The 23,604-nt window shown below is 40.4% G+C and overlaps 1 protein-coding gene across 1 annotated transcript in view; it reads left to right on the forward strand.

Annotated features, from left to right (window-relative positions):
• LOC137216203 (uncharacterized) overlaps positions 1–23,604 on the forward strand; it is a 49,118-nt gene that overhangs the window by 17,854 nt on the left and 7,660 nt on the right. Inside the window, exons 4-5 of the mRNA XM_067722120.1 lie at positions 457–567; positions 3,003–3,089. The gene's annotated coding sequence lies outside the window, so the exon portion shown is untranslated. The remainder of the gene's footprint in view (positions 1–456; positions 568–3,002; positions 3,090–23,604) is intronic.

The raw sequence follows: 23,604 nt of genomic DNA on the forward strand, positions 1-23,604 counted from the left end.
ACCTGCCTTTGGGTCCCTTAGATTCTCCTGAATCTGGGGGCATCACTAAATCCCTGAAGTAGAGAGGTCCCAGTTTAGGTTAGAAGGCTACAGAGGCTGGAAGTAAGAGAAATTGCTAGGCTTAATATTCCAATGTCATTCATTCCATGAATGATGTAGAGATTTATTCAAGGAAATGAGCATACACATTTTCTCATTAAAAGGACCAAAACTCCATGCATTTTTCTGGGTGATAGGTTTTGAACCTATTGTTTCTTCAGCTGGTACTTTCAGTCCGTTTGTTGTTTCCAGAGAATGTCTCTAATCACAAATGAACTGTCTTTTGGCCCAGCTAAAGTCGATGTATTCGCCATCCATTCTCTCATATAAGAATATAAAGAGAACTTTATTTCTAGAGTCCCACACTCCTTGATCTTGTGAAATTCTTATTCATTTTTAATATTGTTTGTTTTTCAGATTCACAGCAGCTAAATGTACTCAGGACTCTCCGATTACCACTGTCTTTCCAATTTGGGACTTGGCTGTCATCAATCCAGGGAAAGATATTCAGGAAACTTTCCCTTTAAGGTTAGAAGTGCTTTGAAATCTAGAGCATATTCCTGAAACACCATCGTGTTTCCTGAACAGACCTGTTCAGTGAAGTTTCCCACCCTTCACTACAAGCCCTAAGTGGTGACAGCCCAGTGGGGGCGTGGGGAGAGAGAGAGAGGATGTACAGAAGAGGGACAGGCATTCAGAGACAGAATACTGGTGCTTTGGTCTCTGTCGCCCCACTCCAGCCAGGGGGCGCTTCAGAGTAGAGATCACCATCTTTTAACCCTGTCAAACCTGGACACTACACATGTGTACTCAGAGCAAGGCACCAATTCAACAAACATTTTATTTAGGGCTTATCATATTCCAGGCTCTGTTGTTAGGGAAAGCATCCCCCAGTGAGAGGATCAACATATGGAAATAATTTAAATATCTATCTATCTATCTATCTAATGACTATTAGAAAAACCACAGAATTATCTTAAAAGATGAGCTAGAATCATATGTATTGACAGGGAAGGATACTCGAGACTTATGTTGAGGGGAAAAAGTTTACTAACAGTCTGTATAGTATGGTCCCCGTTTTGATTGTTTTTAAAGTATAGATAAATGATCAGAGTTGGATTTACGGCAAGGCTAAGGCTCAGAAGCTCTCAGTTGCAGAGATCTTGTTCAAAACTCTGAACTTAATTTTGTATTTTTCATAAAGAGGGTCTCCAAAAAAGCATAAGTATGAGGTCAAAATCTGAATCATTCCCTGATATTTATATACATGACCAACTTTATGGCCTACCGTGGTTATCTCAGGCAGTTGGAATGCAGAGACTTTCTCTTTTCTATCATCCCAAAGAATGCCTCCTGAAATTCCTTTATAGCCATCCCTTCTCTTACCCTGTAACCCCTGGCCAGCCCTCCCTGTGTTTCTACATGTATCTCTGAGTGAGATAACTCATGGGCTTTGTAAACAGAAGTCCATTATTCAAATAGTAGATACTATCTCTACCCTATGTCCCAGCCAACCTATGGGACACCCTCTCTCATCATCTTCCTCCAAGTTCTGCTTTTCCCTGTTTCCCAGTGACCAGTATCATGACCTTCCACTTCATTCCCTTTAACCAATATTCCCTTAATCTCATATTGTCTGTTTCTCTCCCACTCTGCTCATTTTCTGACAAAAAGCAAAGACCAAAAATTACATATATGTGTTTCTAGGACAGAGACTTTATTTCTCACTAGTGATAAAAATTTTCTAGCACAATAAATATGCCTAAAATCTACTTAAAACTTAAGACAAATAAAAATAGCTAGTAAAGTCCATAAAACCAACAGCAGTACTTTAATTAGATTATGGTGCTTTTTTGCATATGTTTTCCTTATGTGGTAATGTTTGGTGCCCAGAGAGGCTTAGGGCTATTTACTGCTGTCTAAAATTGGCTTTTTGGACCAGCTACACTTCCTTAAGCATCTTCACATTTTTTTTATTTTGCATTACAAATCAAAAATGCTACATTCAGCCAGTAGTTCAGTGCAATTAGTAGACTGTGAACTATTTGATCATCATGGAATCAGTGCAGTAATTATCTGTGATTAAACTTAATTTACGTGAATTGAATATGCAAGAAATATAATTTAACTGTACCCTGTGTTAGTTCAAATTAAGTTCAACTGCATATAATAGTTAGCTGCTTTCTCTTGCAAAGGGATTTTACAAATTCTAGGCAGTTTGGGGTTGCCGTGGCCAGGTGTCCCAAGTTCTTTAAGAACTCAATCTCCTTCTGGCTGTCAGCTCTTATAATCTCTAAAGTGTGGGCCTGGTATTCATGGTCTAGGAAGGTAACTGGCTCTCCAGCCATCTCATCTATGTTCCAGGCTGGCAACAGATGAGGAAGAATAAACACATAAACACTTAATAAGGAGACTTCACCCAGAAATGCTGCACAGTATTCTCACACCTCTATGGCAAATACCCCAACATCTGACTCAGTAAACTGTTCATGAGAATAGGAAATGTCATCTTTTAACTGGACTGCAATGCACCAACTAAAAATTTGGAATCTCTTACTAAAGGAAAAGGAGAGATTAGGTTGAGTGAAGAAATTTGCATTCCCTGCCACGGTCTTAACATAAATAATATCATGATGATTTAAAGATGTTATATCTCTTCATAATACTTTGAATTCTGTTAAAGATAAAGCACATAAAAACCTTAATAAAAAAAAGTAAAACCTAGTTCAATCAGTATAGTGAATCATCAGAATTTAAATAGATTCATAGTGTCAGCAGTGCACAGATGGGCTGCATTTGAGCAGAGGTTGCTTGGAAGGATGCAGAATACTCAGGAAGCAACCACTTCTTTTCCCTGTCATTGGGAAACGGGTAAAAGCAGAACTTGGAGGAAGATGATGAGAGAGGGTGTCTTATGGGCTGGCTGGGACATAGGGTAGAGATAGTATCTACTCTTTGAACAGTTGTGGTCATGAAGATCTGGAAAGTGCATATCAGATCTGCGTGTTTGACTGTGGAATTCAGTGCTGGAGGACAGAAAGAAGCAGAAGGTAAGGTTCCTGTCCCAAAAGGCGTTTCCATTTAGGCTGGGAAACAAGTTCAATAAATCCTTCAACTTTTCATGTATTCAGTATACAAGAGCTCTCAATACAGTGCTAGAAGACAATCCACAAGTCGGTGTGTGATTTTTTTTTTCCAGTCAAATGCATAGACGATTGGTGCTGTAAGTGATTGCATGTGTTCTGCTGATGAGGCAGTAAGAGTGTAACTAAAGGAGGAAGAGGTTTGAAAAGGAGTGGGTAAGGAAATCCAGATTGCAGATTGGGGAGTTAACATTTATCGAGCTCTGCTCTGTGTCAGGCACTTTGTCAGGTGCTTTATGTAATCTGTGGGATAATTACTGTTATTCCATTTTTCAGATGAGGAGTCTGAGGCTCACATCAGTAATTTCTTGCAGTTGAGCAGCCAGCCAGGAGAGAGAGCAGAATTTGAATGCGGGTCTGTCCCAAAATATAAGCTGTTTCCATTACAGAATTCCACCCCGGATAGGAGTTGGGGTGGGACAGTGTTGTATGAATGTGTTGGCATCCAAGCCTCACTAGCTGGGAGGTTCTGGATGAGGTCACATGTATATACTCAGATTTCACTAGCTCAAAGTCTGTATCACTCATTCAAGAATTCTGACTTTCACCCAGTGAATCCATCTGCACTACTACCCGCATTGGCCTCTTCCATCTGGGAAAACTCGCCCTCACTGACCTTGACTGCTCCATGCAGAACCCCCCCCGCTCCACCATGATTCTCTCGGTCCTGAGAGTTCAGCAGTTTTTTTTACTGTCAGAAGCCACAGTGATTCCATGACATAGCAGGGTTGATTGATTCACTCGAATATTTATCAGGGGCTCTGTGAGATGGAGAGGTGAGCTAGAGCTCTGAACCTGGCTCTGACACAGAGGCAGGTGTTGGTTTAGTGAGAGGAGGCCGACAATAAGCATGATAATTGCTAATTTTGGTAAATGCTATTAAGAAAATAGACGGAGCAATGCGATAGGAAATAATGACAGGCAGTGGGAGGGTGTTAGGGCTTCGAAGGAGACAGCCATTTCTTTTCATAAAGCCAGTTTATTTTTTTTTAACTCCTTGGAGCAATCATTCATATCAGGGTAGCTGGGCCAATATAAAATGAAGCAGCAGTTATGATGCCTTCCCTGGAGCCATCATTCCCCTCTAAATCCCACGCACAGTGCAGAATCCTACCAACCTCTCCTTCGTCCCTCCAATGGTTCTGAAACTTGGCTAAGTTATCAGAATCACTGGGAGATCTTTCAGAATACCTGGGCTCTGCCTTTAGAGACTAGAGTTAGTTGGTTTGGGATGGGTTTCAGGCATGAATTTTAAAGTTCCCAGGTGATTCTAGTATGTAGGCAAGAGTGCAAATCACTGGTCAGAGCAGTGGTTCTCAAATCACTTGAGCATCAGAATTGTCTAGAGGGACTAGTCATTGCTCTGCTGCCTCGTTTCCATTGCCTGGCCCAGGGTCATGGCCTGGGTGCCTCAAGAAACTCACAGTGGCTCCTGATTTTACGATGTGTGGTTCTCATACTTAGGGCAGTGACTCTCAACCTTTAATGGGCATATGAATCATCTGGGGAACTTGTTAAAATGCAGTTCTGAGTGGTTGCCAGTGGCTGGGGCGGGGATGGGGCGAGAAGGAGATGGGGAGTTGTTTTCATGTGTACAGAGTTTCAGTTTCGCGGGATGGAAAGACTTCCGGGAATTGGTTGCACAAAAATGTGAATATACTTAACACTACTGAACTGTACACTTTAAAAAACAGTTAAGATGGTAAATTCTGTGTTATGCATATTTTAGCGCAGTTATTTAAAAGTGCAGATTCAGTAGGTCTGGGGCAGGGCCTGAGTGTCTGCAATTCTTATAAGCTCCGAAGTGGTGCCGGTGGGAACGCAGTTGCAGAAGCAAGGGTTCAGGGTGCATCAGGATTACCTGGGGGACTTGATTTAATGTAGGCTCTTCATCCTCATCTCCGAGATCTTGATTCAGCATGCCTGAGATGGGGCTCAGGTGTAGCTGCTCTAAACGCCCCACTTTAAGAAATAATCTTCCATGGGCTTCACTTCCAAAGGTGAGATAGATTATTTACAGATGCAAAACTGAGTCTGGCATTTTATTTCATGTTTGAAATAAGAGTTTCTGTATGTTTCACAGCTTTATAAAGTGCAGTGGCTTCCCTAGTTCAGCGGGCTAGGAATGGAAAAGACCTTCAGCTGCAAGAGGGACTGGCCCCCAGAGTCCAGGGTCGTTGGTAGGCGCTGGGTTGATGACTGTCATGGAGCTCCTGGAATAGCGTGTCCCCCAGCTGATCAAACCTCAGGGCCCCGCAGTATGCGATGCCTGACTGGGTGTTCAGCAGGCCTCCTGTCCTATCACCAAACCGCCCCCACCCCAGCCCATCTCCAGTTCAGAGCAAGACCCAACAGCCAACCAATCCAGACCTACTCCTGGCAAGTCTATGGAGCCCCAGAATCATGCAGAGCTCTAACAGTTACTATTAACATGCGTTTGCTCTATGGCAGCACCCTAGCCCCATCATCTCATGTAATCCTCTCAACACCCTGTGAGGTATTTGCTGTTATTATCACCATTTTATGGGTGAGGAAATAGAGACTCTGCTAAGTTGAGTAACTTACCCAAAGTCATAGGGCCAGTATGTGACAGAGCCAGGATTTGAAACCAGCTTTGTCTGGCAAAGATGCCCAGACTCTTTACACTGTGGAGAATGGCTTTCCATGGGCCCGGAATTTGGGCCAAGAGTGGACTGCAGCTCAGGAGCACTAATTAGCATAAGAGCTGTAACCTGTATGCCTACGGAGAGCCCTCCATTCAAAGTACGCTTCTCCACGTGGTGGAGAGCCCTCCATTCAAAGTACGCTTCTCCACGTGGTGATCATTTTGCATTGTGCAAAAATACCAGGGCACTCTGTTGTACACCTGAAACTAATATTGTAAGTCAATTATACTTTAATAAACAAACGGAAACAAAGTGAAACTAATACAATATTGTAAGTCAATTATGCTTCAATAAACAAAACCAAAGTGAACTAATATAACATTGTAAGTTGATTATACTTCAATAAACAAACAACAAAGTACACTGACTGTCTTCAACACATGGCTGTCCACAGCAGAATTTCTATTTAGAGTAATTCGCGCTAAGGGGTAAATAAGGCTTAGCTTTCCTAGCAAGTAACATTTTGAAAAGAGTAACTTATTAATCTAAATGGGTCCATGGTTGATAGAAAGTGTAAGAGAAATTCATGGGGGAGTGTGCTGGGGGATGAGTATGGAGGGACTTTCCTTTAGATAAGATCTTTGAAACTGAAAGGGACCATATGTCATCTGGTCCCATTTTTCGTTGTTTAAAGATGACTTTACATAAAGCAAATTGACGATCGAACATGTTGGTTTGTTTGTTTTTTTTAATTTATTTTTGGCTGTGCTGGGTCTTCGTTTCTGTGTGAGGGCTTTCTCTAGTTGTGGCGAGCGGTGGCCACTTTTCATCGCAGTGTGTGGGCCTCTCACTATCGCAGCCTCTCTTGTTGCGGAGCACAGGCTCCAGATGCGCAGGCTCAGTAGTTGTGGCTCACAGGACCAGTTGCTCCGCGGCATGTGGGATCTTCTCAGACCAGGGCTCGAACCTGTGTCCCCTGCATTGGCAGGCAGATTCTCAACCACTGCGGCCACCAGGGAAGCCCATCGAACATGTTTTAATATAGATTCTCCCATGTCAGTTTACACAACTTTTTTTTTTTTTTTTTTTTAGCGTTACTTGGGCCTCTGACTGTTGTGGCCTTTGCTGTTGCGGAGCACAGGCTCCGGACGCGCAGGCTCAGTGGCCATGGCTCACGGGCCCAGCCGCTCCGCGGCATGTGGGATCTTCCCGGACCAGGGCACGAACCCGTGTCCCCTGCATCGGCAGGCAGACTCAACCACTGTGCCACCAGGGAAGCCCCACAACTTTTTTCATCTAAGCCCCTCCCCTCCCCCTGTTCTAAACAGGAATTGCAGGTGAGATGATTAGAACGCATGTCTAAATATGGACTGAGCATTTATTGAGCATCGATTTGCCAGATTCTGTGCTGGAATTACAAAAATGAAAATAAAATGCATGATTCCAAGAAACTCACACTGTCCTGTGTAGATGTAATTGTCTTGGGTGCTGAGGCAGCTCAGAGGGGGAAGCAATACAACACTGGAAGGGACAGTTTAACTGAGTCTTGAAGGATGGCAGGCTTACGAGTTTACCAGGCCAGCAAGCAGGGGCAAGAACCTTCTAGGCAGAGAGCCAAAGAAGGGCACCTGAAAGCTCACAGCAAATGGTTCTCCCTGGAGCTGAGGGGCGTGTGAAGAAGCAGCAGGATGTAGTGTTCGACCAGGTGGCAGGGCCAGAGAAGTGTTAGGGAGAAATGAAAGTGTGACTGTAAGAGGCATTAGCAGAGGTGTGTAGGCTGGATGAGCCGGAGGCCGCTAGGATGGCCACACAGCCCCACAGGCCTGGGACTCCAAGGGCCCCAGAGGAAGGGAAGGCAGACTCGGGGATGCTGGGACTCACTTTCTCAGAGCTCTCATAGTAGTGCTTTGTAGAACCTGATCCTCTCATCTGAGATCTTAGCTTCAACAGCGATGCCAGAGAAATACCAAAAAAAGATATAAATACCCAGCTGCAAGAATTTGGATCTGAAAGGAATAATAATCTTAACAAGTAGTAGACGTATTAAAGTACTAACGCTCCTGAAGTGAGGTTGGAGTAAGTTAAGGCCCCTCCCTAGATCGCTACTGGCTGTTTCTGCAGGAGCTAATAATGACCGTCAGGCAGGTGTCACTGCAGCACTTAGTACGTGCAGCACCCTGCCAGCACCTGCTCACCTCTTTACAAGCATTAACTCTCTCCACTGCTCCTTCCAGCTTCCTCTCAGCCAAACACGCTGTCTGGGCAGCACGCTGTCTTTGCAGGCTTCCTGGCAATCTCCATGCGACCGTGAGGTTAGGGCGGCCTGATTCCTGTTTGCCCAAACATAGGAGAACACAGTGTTTTTTTTCCAGCCTGTTTTTCAACTACTGATATGTGGAGAAGTAGGAAGCTTTCCTCCCACCCAGTGCTCCAGCAACACACACACACACACACACACACACACACAATGAACCACAATAGCACAACATTTAGAAATAGACTTTTCTATGTTATTTGGCTCTCTGAATAGCCTTTCCTGCATATAGAATGACAGAGTGTTTGTTACATTCAACACTGAAGTTGAAGAAACTGAACCCCAAGTAGGTTCAGTAACTTGAATCTGGTCATACAACTAGTTAGTGGCAAAGCTGAAATCAGACACATCTAACTCTTAGCCAGCACTTTTCCATTATACCTCTTCCTAACTCCCTCTCAAGCCATTTAAAAAAGAAATATATGAGGACTTCCCTGGCAGTCCAGTGGTTAAGACTCCACTGCAGGGGACACAGGTTCAGTCCCTAGTAGGGGAACTGAGATCCCACATGCTGTGCCACGTGGCCAAAAAATTAAAAAATAAAATAAATTCAAAAAGAAATATCTGGAGAAGCAAAAGATCCATGTAGAACTAATCATTCAATAATCAACCATACTGGTCCCTTGATTAACGATATTAAGTAAAATTCCCCTGAAACATAGGGCAAGTTTCTAGTGAACCATAGTTGTTTGGTTAGATATTTCTTTGATCCCTGCAGGCATCCGTAAAGAAATGGCCTGGAGGAAAGCAAAATTTCAATCAAAAAAAGGAATCTTTTAGGCAGAGAGAACTCCTGCCAATCTGAGCATTTAAGCCTCCAAAAATAGTATCACATAATTGATGTTACGAGTGTGTACAGCTCAGGAGCCCAGGAATCTGCATATACTTTATAAATATTAAGATATTTCCAGAAAACTGAAACCAGATCATGAGGAATATACTCTCATATTTTATATACATGCAGCACAAAATTCACATCCCTGACGTTAACCTAAAATCTGTGTAGCAAACCATCCTTTTACCAAAATTACTTTGCTCGGAATCTAATCCAACTGAGAAGAGGGTGCCTGAAGCCTCAGAGGGGAAGACATTCATCCTCTGAAAACCAGGTAAACAGAGGATGCTAAAACTGGAAAAGAAGGTTACCAGGTCAAGGTCTTTGCATTTCATTCTCTATCTTGCCATGTTTCAAAAAGAGGATTTTTAGCCACTGGGAGACATGTTCCAGGATCAGAGAAAATTTAACTATCTGCCTTTTGAAAATTATGATGATATGGTTTTATATATCCTGATTTTCTGCCACCACCAGGATTAGATTTAGTTTTTTAATTTATCTGAATTGTGGTACATCCTAATTAACTAGGTTTCAGATCTTGGCGGGGGTGGGGTTTGTACTAAGAAGATGTACATCATCTCAAGAAGAATGTCCCAGCTGCTATTTGGACCCAGCCGTTCTACTTCCAGGAATTTGGTCTAAGGAAATATTTCAGAAGGGAAAAATGCTCACCATGCAGAGATGTTTATAATCAACTTCATGATAGCAAAAAGCAGGAATGAGCAACAATTAGACAATGGTTAAATAAACAATGATAGCAATTCAGTTTGAATATTTTGTAACCATTGAAAATGATACATAGAAAAGCATATAAGAAACAATCGCATGAGTATTATACCTCATAATTTTATACTTTAGAGTTTACAGATTGTGTTTATACTACATTATCTCACTTATGCTTCATCATAGCCTTGTGAAATAGAAGCAGTTCTCTCCATTTGCTGATAGAAAAACAGACTAGTGGAGCTAACATGGTTTGTCTCGGATCACTCATGAAGTATTCAACACATTGACCACAACAATTTAAAAACCATAGGCGTATAGATCAAGATTTGAAAGACCAGAAAACAAGTTGCAAATAGTTGCTCTGTTAAAATGGAGTGTTCTTCCTCTGTGAGTGTGTGTGTTGGGGGTGGGGGGGTTGCAGGTTTGTTTTGTTTGTTTGTTTGTTTTGGTAAAACTCCTTTAAACACTGAATACTTCTAAGATTATTTATCCTAATCATTGATGCCAAGTTCTTCAGCTTCCTTATTAGACATCAGAATCTTGAGATTACCTATGACGGGTTGTCTTTGCTTTTTGCAGATACACACTAAATCATATTCATGGCCTGCATTCTCATACAGACAGGAAGGTTCTCTGGGATGGCCAAACAAGTGGCTTTTACATGTCGCCCACCTACTATGTCCCCAACTCCAGTGCTGCCATGGCCACAGGAGAGCCCATTCCCACTGAATCTTGCTTGAGACATTCGCTTATATACCCACTAAAGTAGTTCCTCTCTGAAAATCAAGTCCTTGAGTCCTTCAGGGTTGGAAGTTTCCAGAGCTGCTTTCTGGAAAGGTGTCCTGTAGCCAGAGTGATTTGGTAGATACACATGATCAAGCTTTCAGCTTGTGTCCCTGGTTTAATATGACAAATCTCTCATCCCCAATATTTTGTTCCCTTTGTTTCTCTTTGTTCTGTTTGAGTCTCAGTGTCTTTTCCAGGACATAAACATTCTCCATTGGGAATGTTCATTCTAATTCAAACATCTCCAAAGCTGGAACAAGTAGCACATAAGACAGGATCAGGATTCTCCTTGTCAACACAGAAATGGACATCACTCCCATGGAGACCATCCCTAGAAACGGACATCACTCCCATGGAGACCATCCCTTTTCTCGTACAGCAGGAACAATTTCTGTTGGAAAGTCATCTTTAAAGGATTACCGCCTGGCTGCAACTTGATTGTAAACACAAATATGACCAGAGGAACTGAAATCCCCAAATAGTTTTCAGTTATCAGTGGGCATCCAGGGGATACAGTGTGTACAGCATGTGTGTGTGTGTTTAAATTCTCATATCTTAAGGACAGAGAGTACTTTCAGAGATCCAAGTTTGAAAACCATCACTCTAACCCCGCAGCCTTTGGGGCTGTGGGGTTAGAGCGATGGTTTCTCTCTCTCCTCCCTTTCAGGATCAAGCTTTCTGGAAGAATTGTCCAAACACATCATCTCCACTTCTTTCTCTGAAGCATTCTGGCTTCAGGCCCTGCCACTCCACTGACTCTGTCCTTCCAGAAACACCTTTGGAGGAATCAATGGGCACAGCCCTTACGTTGTCACGTACACTGTCCCTGGGGCATCCACCTGCAATGACAGATGGAAATTGGTGATAAGTAACCCACTCCCACCCTTCACATGGGACAGCTCTGAGGTGCATATTCTTCACTGTTTCTAAGATTCCTCCCCGCCTTGTCCCGAAAGATTAAACTTTAGTTGCCTGTAGGGTGACTTACTTGACAATATACCCTCTTGTTTTCTTCTCTTCCTCATTTCCTTACCACCGTTTCTTAGGATCATCCCCCAAATAAACGGCTTGCATTCAAGTCCTTGTTTCAAGATCTGCTCTGGGACAAACCCCAAGTAAGACTCAGTATTTCTTCTGGGAAGTAGTTACTTCTTTGGGATGCAGAGACGTGGGGCTACCAGTCCTCCCATTGGCTGAACCCAAGCAGAAGGCAGGAAACCTGGGTGACACAGTGTGCATACGAGGCTCAGCCTCTAAAAGGATGGAGCAGCACAGAGGAGGTTGGGGGAATGCCTCTGGAGGAAATGGGGTGCAGGAAATAAGACATAACACAGCACCATTACAGGCAGACAGGCTAGCCTACCATGCTGCTTTGATGGAATTCCTTGTGGCCATTGGGTTATGTGGAGCCCTAGGACTTATTAGGCCTACATGTATTTCCTGATTTTTCTATAATAGATACACTTTACTTTTGCAAGAGGCATAAAAACTTAAGACAATATATATCAAAAGATAAAAATCATGCTTTTAAATGAGATACGTCTTTAAAACAATTACACATCGTAAACATGTGACTCAGAAGAGCCTAAAAGTCTAATCTGGTCTTCATTTGGGGCCCATTGTGATTAACCCAGGGCACTGTAATTAGGATGGCAGTATCTCTATGTAATAGTTATCTCAGTGTTTCAGTTTAGGGCCCAGATGAGAAAACGAGCAAAACTAGTAATATTGTCATTACATTGCTGAACAAGATCCATTACAAAAGCCATGTAGAGTATGTGAAAGTTCTGTTTAGGGGAAGCGACAGCAAAATATAATTTCAGTTCTAGTTCACTTTTAAATATATTTTGTTTAATTCTTCAGGAGAGACAAATTTAAATGTCTGGTCACTGAAGGAGAAAGAGCAAGGAGAAAACAACACAAAGGATATTTGTTAGGATACATGTTGTCAGCCCCTTCTCCCCTCAAAAGAGTCGTTCTTTCTTTCTTTCTATTTTTTTTTTTTTACTTTTGGTTCAACCAATGTCAGAATTCCTAGCAAGAATCAGGTAGGATTTTACTCTTTTAATAACGTGGTTTATTCCTCTGTTCATGACACGACCCCCATAGTAGATTTTTATCTCGCTGTGATTATCTCCCATTAGGACTCTGGAGCACAAGGAAAAATCACGAGCATCGTTAACATTGGTCTGGGCTAGAGAAATGCTTTTGGCTTTTTTAAAATTGTGGTAAAATATATATAAGTGAAATTTACCATTTTAAATTTAGCTGTACAGTTGACTAGCATTAACTACATTTACAAAGTTGTGCAACCATCACCACTATCCATCTCCAGAACTTTTTCATCTTCTCCAACTGAAACTCTGTACCCATCAAGCAAAAACTCCCCATTTCCTACCCCTACTGCCACCCCAGCCACTGGAAACCACCATTCTACTTTCTGTCTCTATGAATTTGACAGTTCTACGTACCTCATATAAGCGAAATCATACAATATTTATCCTTTTGTGTCCGGCTTATTTCACTTAGCATCATGTCTTCAGGGTTCATCCCTATTGGAGCTTGTGTCAGAATTTTCTTCCTTTTTAGGGCTGAATACTATTCTATATTTTAATATATGCCACATTTTGTTTATCCGTTCATCTGTCGATGGACACGGTTTTTCCACTTTTCAGTTATTTTGAATAATGCTGCTGTGAACATTATTATGTACAAATATCTGTTTGTGTATAAAAATATCCAAGTTCCTGCAGATTTGATTTTTAATAGATTCTTAACCCATACAGCATGTGTGATGTGTATTTAAACCTTATCAAGAGGCTTTCCTTTTGAGAGCTTATAGAGTTCCAGAGACTTTACAAAGAAATATTTTTCTAATTTTGAAATATAGTTAGAAAATAGGTGTAAACAAGGAGAGAGGCTTAACACAAAGGAAATAAAAGTGCAGCTTAATGACAGGATGTAAATATCAAATACCACAACCTCTGTAATACATCCTGCATTTCTCCTTTTATAGATATTTGTTTTAGTTTCCTGGAACTGAACATAAACAGATGAAAACGTGGGGGGCTGAGTTGGTTAGAGTGCTCTTAGAATGATACTTAACTCTAGTGAAAATTACTTAACACTGATTTAAACTCTTTGAAGTTACTTCTTTGGGTTTCAGGAAACTTAATTTTCTTGCTTAAAAATGGACTTTAAAAAAAAAAATCTATTTAGGAACTCACATAGCTGCCACCTCTGGCATCTAGAAACTTTGAAAGAGATTTTATTTTAGCTTCAAATACCACGAGATTTTTTTTTTCTTCACAACCTGAGTGGTTTGCTATAAACACAGCAAGCACATTAACCCTGTCAGAGGGCGAGATAAGACAGAACAGATGGTCCATTGCACGTCAGCCCACATGACCCCAAAAGGTGATTCTTATTTTGAAAACCAGGCAGAGGAGATGTTTAGTGGAGGAAGTATGTAGCTCAAGCAAGCTTTTTAGCTGTAAGCTGCTGGCAGTAGTCCTTGTAGCTACAAGCTCGGGCTGTTGCTAGGTAACCATTTTGAAATGGACATCTAGCAACTATTAACTGCCGTCCTCCTTATCTGCTTCATTATTCCAGGAACAGACCTGCAATTCCTAAATCCTGTTTAACATCAAATGTCGGGGGTGGTGGTGGGGTGGAGAGAGAGAGATTTTAGACTATTAGTGCCTACTTATGGAAATACCTGAAAGAAAAGCAACAATGCCAGTCGTGAATGACTATTTTCTTAATAGTTCTACTGGTTTAGACCACATACTTACCACCTTCCAACCAACATGTTAGTGTTTTTATTTTGTGTTGCTTCACATTTTAATTTATTTTTATTTATTTATTTTTGCCTTTTATTTTATTATTTTTTTAAAATCTTTTTTCAGTTTTATTGAGGTATAACTGACAAATATTGTATATTTAAGGTGTACAATGTGATGGTTTCATGTGAATATACATTGTGAAATGATCACCACAATCAAGTTAATTAGCATTCATTACCTCACATAGTTAACCTTCTTTTTTTCACTTCTTCTCCCCTCCCCCCTCCCCACCTCCACTCTGGCAACCACATGTTTGTTTTCTGTATCTGAGTCTGTTTCTGTTTAGTTATGTTTCTTCATCTGTTTTGTTTTTTAGATTACACTTATAAGTCACATCATATGGTATTTGTCTTTGTCTGACTTATTTTACTTAGTGTAATACCCTCTAGGTCCATCCACGTTGTAGCAAATGGCAAGATTTCATTCTTTTTTGTAGCTGAATAATGTTCCATTGTATATATATATACCACATCTTCTTTATCCATTCATCTACCAATGGGCATTTAAGTTGCTTCCATGTCTTGGCTATTGTAAATAATGCTACAATGAATATAGGCATGCATATGTCTTTTTGAATTACTCTTTCTGTTTTCCTTTGAAAAATACCCATAAGTGGAATTGCTGGATCATATAGTAGTTCTATTTTTAGTTTTTTGAGGAACCTCCATAGTGTTCTCCATAGTGGCTGCACCAGTTTACAGCCCCACCTCACTGTGGGGTGGGAGGATCAGAGTTAAGGTTGCTTTAATTTTTAAAGGTTATACTTCTTAACATTTCTCCCCAAATCCAGTAAGTGTGTAATTTTGATATAAAGGAAACAAAAGCTAAATTTATACTGTCATTCAGCTCATTTTAAAAACTCTTCTGTGAGGATAATGAGTTCATGTGAATTATGTTCCTGATCAATTATTGCTCCATTCAAGGGCATAATCTTTTTGTGAGCAAGAGTCCACTTTATCCCCCCCGCTTCATTGTCTAGAGTTAGGTGCTTAAGGAGACATCAGAGTGTCTTAGAAGGAGAGTTATATATGGAAAAGTTATGTACCATCACTTTGTGAGGGATTCAGGGATTTGTGGAAGAGTAAAAGCCAGGGAGGAAAAGATACAAGTAAACTCTATATTAGTTGGGATTAGATTCCTTTGTGACAGGAAATTCAAAATAAGAGTGGGTAAAGCAAGGCAGAAGTTTCTTTTTCATTCCATGTAAATTTAGCTGGTATGGTGGCTCCAAAGTCATGAAAAGAAGATGGGTTTCTTCTTTTTGTTTCCATCATCATCAACCTTGTGGTCCAAAATCAGTGTTCCCACTGGGCATCGTGTCCTGTTCTACCCAGTAGGAAAGAAGAAAAGTGAGAAGGGCATCCCCTCCCTTTAAGGACACTCCTGGAAGTTTCACATCCCCCTTCCAACTAGACCACAATGTTCGTGGACAGTTTCTCTTGCCTGTAGTCTGACAGATTCCACTCATTTCCAAAGTTACTTAGGTTAACACTTGATCCTCCCACCCCCCCAGTGAGGTTGCTTCATGCATTTATAATACAGATAAATTGTTTTGTCACATTCTGCATTCCATCTCAGGATCGCTCACCCTCCTAAATGATTTATAAATTTGCATATATTAAGATTCATTCTTTGTGCTATAAAATTCTATGGTTTTGTTACATATAATTTTAAATATTAATAAAATATATTTAATGTTATTTTAAATATATCTAATAATTTAGTATTTTAATATCATTTGAATATAAACAATAGCAAATAGTCTGCCTAGGGTTGCACAGCTGTTAAGTGGCGGAGCTTGAAATCAAAGCCAGATGAGTGAAACTCCAAAGCCCCCATTCCTTCTGCCATGCCATTTTCTTCTTCTGAGAATCTTAACTCTGAATCTTCTCGTATGATAGGGAAAACTTAAGCTTTCCATGTGTAGAGTTGCTTGCTCTTTCCCATATATTGGCTTAATACTTTCTAGATATCAGGTCAGGTCTGGAGAGTGACTATGGAAGGGTTTGTTTTTAGAATTGCCAAGTGCCACTGGATGAAGATAGCACATTGACAACTGATTTGATAATAGATCAATGAAAGGGCACAGGCCAGTCAAAGCTGTGGATGGGGCCTCATTAATGGTCAACTGTAAAATTTCGTTCCATCACCCACCCATTTCCCCTTGTTGTTTTAATATTTTGGACCTGTCAGTACCTATTTGCAATCTCTGCTACCTCCAGCTGCCCAACAACTAGCTGATACTTCTGTTTATCCATCCCTCGCTGTCTCATTACCCTGCTGTGCCCTCTCACCTCGCACTTTGTAATATACTCAGTAAAGTTGCTCCCCTTCTGTTGATCATGGATGATGGCTGTGGAGGCTGAAAGAAGGTGGAACTGGTTCAGTGGCAAAGGAAGGACATGAGCGTTGTGTCACAAGTTTGCAGTCCAAGGAGGAAAACAACTGCCCTTTTAGTAGAAACTCAGCTAAAATTCAAAATGAACCCACTGTATTTTTCTCTTCCCTGACCTGCCACTCCAATGTGGTATGTGGTGAGGACCATTCATTTTCCTCCCTTATCGATTCTGCCTTCTTCCTTGATAGAGAATCGTTGAATGATACCAGGCTAATGGCTGTCCAGAATAATGTTTTCCAGACTCTCTGGAAAACACTGTAGTTGATAAAGTTGCCTCCCACATGGGTGCAGGTTAACAACAATTCTGAAACTGCCCTGCATGTGTACTGGAATTGAACAATTAAGTAAATGGATGTGGATGGTAGGAACCAGTTTTCTCACTGTTGAAGCAAGGGAAGTCAGCTATAATGATCAATATGGTAATGGATTTGAGTTGAAGATATCTGTATGAATTCATGTTTAGATTAATATAGATGCAAATGGTTACATAGAAATATTTATGGATATGTGTAAATACGTGGGTTAGTATATGTACATATAGTTTCTCTTTTAGCTGAGAAGCAAAAACATCCCAGTAACAGTCAGCATATTTATCATCCAGATCTTGATTTCTAATACCATCCTCCAATAAAAGGAACCGAGGCTTCTCAAGAAATGGCTAATCCGAGGACTGCGGCAGAAAATGCAACATGAGCCTGGAGCATCTTATAGAGCAGAAATTAAAGAAGTGCTAAAAAAAAAAAAAATCCATAATGAAGGACTATGTTAAAGGGACAAGGACCCACCTGAAAGAGTCCCCAGTGGTCAAAGGTGGAAAAACTTGAGCAAGAAAAGAAATTAAAAAGTGTTGGATTATAACCCAAGTATATTTTAAAAACAAACCTTGAGTCCACACTGATATAGAAAATGACTGAATAAATAGAATCTTCAAATAATTAGTGCAGATAGTCTGCCCTCAAGGAGGTGGATCATAGCTCCCTACTCTTTAAGTGTGAGCTGTGCATAGTGACTTCCTTCTGAAGAGTACAGAATGGAAAAGGGGAAAAAGAAGGCAAAGGGACCGTAAAGTTACCATAGGGAAATCTGACACATGTTACCTCAGCCAGGTGATTAAGGTTAACATCAACAATGATAACTCATGTTGATGGTATATGCCCTTGACATGATATGATGAAAATTGCATTCTACCTCTGTGGTCTTCCTCTTAAGAATACTTAACCCCCGTCTAATGAGAAAAAAACTAGACACATCTCAGTGGAGGGACATTCTACAAAATATTTAACAGTATTCCTCAAAACTGTCAAGTTCATCAAAAAGAAAGTCTGAGGGCTTCCCTGGTGGCACAGTGGTTGAGAGTCCGCCTGCCGATGCAGGGGACACGGGTTCGTGCCCCGGTCCGGGAGGATCCCACATGCCGTGGAGCGGCTGGGCCCGTGAGCCATGGCCGCTGAGCCTGCGCGTCCGGAGCTTGTGCTCCGCAACGGGAGAGGCCACGACAGTGAGAGGCCCGCGTACCGCAAAAAAAAAAAAAGAAAAAATTCTGAGAATCTGTCACAGTCAGCAGAGGCCTAAGAAGATACAATGACTAAATGGAATGTCCTATCTTGGATGGGATCTTGGGACAAAAAAGACAGTAGGTGAAAACTAAGGAAATCTGGAAATAAAATACAGATGTTAATAACAATGTATCAATATTGTAATGATAATGTAGCATTACATTATTGTAACAAATGTATCATACTAATGTAAGATAATAATAATAGGGAAGACTGGGTGTGGGATATATGGAAACTCTCTGTATTCTTTGTAATTTTTCTGTAAATCTAAAACTGTTCTAAGATAACACTGTTGATTTTTAAGATAATGATATATGAAAAGTACTTGGCACTCTGTAAACATTCAGTATGTGTGTGTTGACCTGAGCTCATTGTATTATTGGTACAGTTCCCTAAACTGAGGGAACAAATGTCTTCCCTGTCCTGGGAATTCTGTGTAGTGAGCTAGCGTTACGGGGATTTCTCCAAATTCCTGTGGAGTTAGTTCTTCTTAGAGGATGTATAGAACATGCTTTTATAAATTAAACAAGCAGCCTTTTTTTTTTTTTAAAGCATCTAGAGTCTGGAACAAATATGGACTTGAACACCAGAGAGTAGGGAGTGACATATGAGCACAAAGCTTATGTTGAAACTGACTCACTTCGCAGAAAATAACAGAGTTGCAGTGAACTGACTGATTAGTCACACTCCCTGCTCTAATGGTGATTACAAAAGCCGAACTGTTTTTATGGGCGACACCCAATAAGCCAGACTAAACAGGAGGAATTAAGGGAGTATTTAAATAGGAGTGCTGAATGATGACACCAGCCTTGTAGCTTTAGAGAACGTATACCAAATGCAAGCCCAGCAGCCTGGAGCCAAGTAGGGGAAAACAACTCTTTCAAAGAGCTTAGGTAATCGAGTGACAAGAGACCCAAGGTCCACAGCCAGTGATGGGAGAGAGGGATGCAGGAGCACAGGGTTCTGGAAGCACTCAGCAAGATGAACCACTGATAGAGACAGGGTCTCTAGTCCTGGCTCTTATAGGTCTAAGCTCGTGTGTTTTTTCGTGCTGATTTTTTTACAAAGCATTTCTTTTTCAGTAATTTTTTCCTCATTTAAATCCATTTTTCTGTGTTGCCTTTGTTGCCATTCACAGTTAAGCAATCCACATAAGTACCAAGTATGAGAAGTTGATAGAAAACAAATGAAAACCATATATGGGTGTGACCCTTCATAATGCTTTCATGATGGAGGGGTCTGCGGTTGTTAAATGTAACAACGAGTATGTTACCATAGGGTTCTGTTTTACTTGAAGCTGTAGGTATCAGAATGGGTAGAAAGATCCGGCATGAAAAACAAAATACATTTTTCTGCCAGTGAGAGTGATTGATGAAGAAGGCACAGAGTGTCCAAAATAAAAGTAGACACATTTTTAGTGGATTTTGTTTATTACTAAGAATGATTTTGGTGACAGTTTATATCATACAAATGGCCACTTTGGTCCTGTGTGGCTCATGTAGCATGTCAAAATTTTGATTACTATAATTGTATCTCACATTTTTATAGCTTGTTACAATTTTAAGAAGTGTTTCATACACTTCATCCCAGTTGTTGTCACCTTGACATCGGTTTCCTCTTAGTTCGAGGTAACTTAAATCTTAGATAAAGTAAAACTAGATCCTTCTAAGAAATAACCCCAGGATGAAGAATACTATAAGATATTTATAATAGTGTAATAGTTTTAAATATCTAGAAATATAGAAATCTAGAGACCATTACAAAGTCTTCTGGCTTTGCCTCCTTCCTGGAGTCCATTCTCAGGTCGTGTCAAGAGATCCATGAACCAAGGCTCTTCTACAAAAGTCTCCATCTTGGGTGCACTTCAGAAGCTTCCATAAGAAATTACAAAGCCACACCTCAGATCAAATAAATCAGTATCTCTGAGGGTAGGATCCAGGTATCAGTATTTGTAAAATTTCCAGGTGATTCTAAAATGCAGCCAGATTTGAGAACCACTGTCCCTATATAAAAAGGAACTTCCTGGGCTTCCCTGGTGGCGCAGTGGTTGAGAGTCCGCCTGCCGATGCAGGGGACACGGGTTCGTGCCCCTGTCCGGGAAGATCCCACATGCCGTGGAGCGGCTGGGCCCATGAGCCATGGCCGCTGAGCCTGCGCGTCCGCAACAGGAGAGGCCACAACAGTGAGAGGCCCGTGTACCGCAAAAAAAAAAAAAAAAAAGGAACTTCCTGATGGAAAATGAGGTCATGTGATCCTTCTGGCATATGGAATTTTGAGGTCCCATTATTTCTAATAATGTTTGAAGAATCAAAAGCAAACTTAGACTTCAAGTAAATCTTTTACAGACACTGCATAAAGAATTTTCCCCATGTTTGCAATAGATTTGGGATGGTGGAAGCATTTTATAATTAAATGAGGGATGGGCATAATTAAACTAATTAGTAGTTACTTACAGATCATGTATTTCTGCTAAGACAGCAACTTGCTTTGTGGGAATTACTGGCTACAGATTAAAGAACAAGATTGATTTATTTTTATCTATTTATTTATTTTTGGCTGCGTTGGGTCTTTGTTGCTGTGCGCAGGCTTTCTCTAGTTGCGGTGAGCAGGGGCTACTCTTTGTTGCGGTGCGCGGCTTCTCATTGTGGTGGCTTCTCTTGTTGTGGAGCACGGGCTCTTGGCACACAGGCTTCAGTAGCTGTGGCACACGGGCTCAGTAGTTGTGGCTCGCAGGCTCTAGAGCACAGACTCAGTAGTTGTGGCTCACGGGCTTAGTTGCTCCTCGGGACGTGGGATCTTCCCAAACCAGGGCTCAAACCCGTGTCCCCTGCACTGGTAGGCGGATTCTTAACCACTGTGCCACCAGGGAAGCCCCAAAGAGCAAGATCCTGAAAGAACATTTACAGTAACTGAGTCACCTGCTGTCACAATAAACCAGTTTCTTACCTGAGAGACTTTCAAATTCAGGAATAGTAAATGCTTTTAAATGAGTTGTAACAAGCAAGATATAGATAAATGACTCTGTAGAGTCAGGTGCGCAAGATTAAATATCCAAAATTCTTCTCTAAATCTGTCTCTGACATTGACTCACTCATTGATCTTTTGGGATTTAGTTTTTTGTGCTTTCATTTTCCCAACTATAAAACAGAGTATTAACATCTGTTTCATGGAGGTATTAAAGAATTTTTTATAATGCACTTTGAAGGTGAAAAATACATGTAATTAAATTCCATGAGAGTTCCCATGGAAGTTGCTGAAGATATGACTGAAGCTCATTGTTCAGGCTGGAAGTTAGACTCTCTTAAATGGATGCCTTTTCAACTCTTTGTCCATTCATTGATTCAACAAATATTCAATTGTGACCTACCATGTGCCAAGGCTTAGATTACTCAGTGGTGAAAAAAATCCCCTGTCCTCATGAAGTTATAGTCCTGCGTGGGGAAATAGACAACAAACAACCAAACATATCCAGGTAGTGATAAGTAGTGCTTGAGGAGTGGGTAGGAGGAGATGGGTGAAGAGATAGAGAGTTAAAAAGGGTAGGAGTGTGGAGCCAATTTAGTTGGGGTGGTTAGAGAAGGTCTCTAGGGAAGGTAAGAAGAAAAATTGCGGAAAGGAATTTCATGCAAATGTCTTAGGAGAGAGATTTCCAAATAGAGGGATTCATAAGTGGACAGTGTTCCGGATCTTCAAGAATAATGCAAAGGCCGTCACAACTGGGATGGAGTGAGGAGATTTATTTTAAATTAATATCAATCTACGCATCGAGTCAAAGTAATACTATACTTCTTTTCCAAGTATGTGATGATGGTTTACAGATCAGCATAGGAACTCCAAAAATATGGTTCTAAACATTCTTTTCTCTCTTTCCTTCCTTCTTTCCTCCCTCCCTCTTTCTTTCTTCCTTTCTTCCTTCCTTTTCTTTCTTTCTTTCATTTCTTTCATTCTTTTTCTCTTCCAGTTTTATTGAGATATAATTGACAACAGCACTATGTAAGTTTAAGGTGTACAGCATAATGATTTGATATAGATACATCATGCAATGATTATCACAGTAGGTTTAGTGAACATCCATCATCTCAAATATATACAAAATAACAGAAAAAATAGGTTATTATAAAATATTGGGTAGAGTTCCGTGTGCTATATAGTAGGTCCCTGTTGGTTATTTTCTGTTTCAAAATAACAGAAAAAGAAAAAAATATTTTTTTCCTTGTGATGAGAACTCTTAGGAATTACTCCCTTTAACAACTTTCATATATAATGAACAGTAGTGTTAATTATATTTATCATGTTGTACATTATATCCCTAGTACTTATTTATCTTATAACTGGACATTCTTTTCTTAGTCAAATATTTATTAGTACAAATATTCTGTTGTGACCAGTCTTATAACTGGACATTCTTTTCTTAGTCAAATATTTATTATTTTATTAAATAATAAAAGTATTTATCATTTTCTAGATTAAAAGAACAAATTTTGTTCTCAAGAAGTATACAATTTAGAGAATTATATACCTCAGTTTGCTCTTAGATGAAACTAAATTAAATTAGTATTAAGTCTATGTTAGTGTTTAGGCAGATTCTATGGTGATAGTACACCTTTTTTTTTTTTTTAATTCTAGCCAAGTTGCATAATAAGAAAAAAGTGAGTCCTAAAAAATAATGACACTGGAATTAGACTCCAAAGGACTAATTTTTATTTTCTCTATGATCTCAAACAAGTCACTATGTTTTTTTGATTAGGCTGAAGGATTATTCAGAAGAACACAGTGAATGCTTTCTAGAAGTTTGTATCTTGTAGAATATAGTACTGACAAACATATTAACATGTTTATAATCAGAATAATAGGAAAACATTTGAAAAATATTGAATATTTTAGGCAAACCAAAAGGTATAGATAATAATGTAATGCATAACAGATTTTGGTTAAAAATAATCTATAATCTATATTTGATTTCATTTATGTAAGGTTAACAGCAATGCATGTTTTGTTTTTTGGGTTTTTTTGGAGTATTTTCACAGGTTTTATTCTGTCAGCTTTCAACAGGGGTTCCACAAGCATTTTAAGTGGGACAGTTCTTGGTGGGGAAGGACTGTCTGGCACATTGTAGGATATTAGATCCCGGGACCCTGCTCATTAAGTGCTAATTTGTAATAACCAAAAGCAGATAAGAAATGGTCTCATACATTGTCAAACACTGCCTGGAGGGATGTACCGCCCCTGGTTGGAAACCGTTGACAGTTGATAGTGGCAAATACTGCCTTGGGGCTGGAGGTGAGGATGCAAACTCTCCAGCCTCCTCTGAAGTCTCCAAAAGCCAGACCCAGGGACCCAGGGCCTTCAGAGATGG

This window comes from Pseudorca crassidens, chromosome 21, assembly GCF_039906515.1.
Source record: "Pseudorca crassidens isolate mPseCra1 chromosome 21, mPseCra1.hap1, whole genome shotgun sequence".
Lineage (NCBI taxonomy): Eukaryota > Metazoa > Chordata > Mammalia > Artiodactyla > Delphinidae > Pseudorca > Pseudorca crassidens.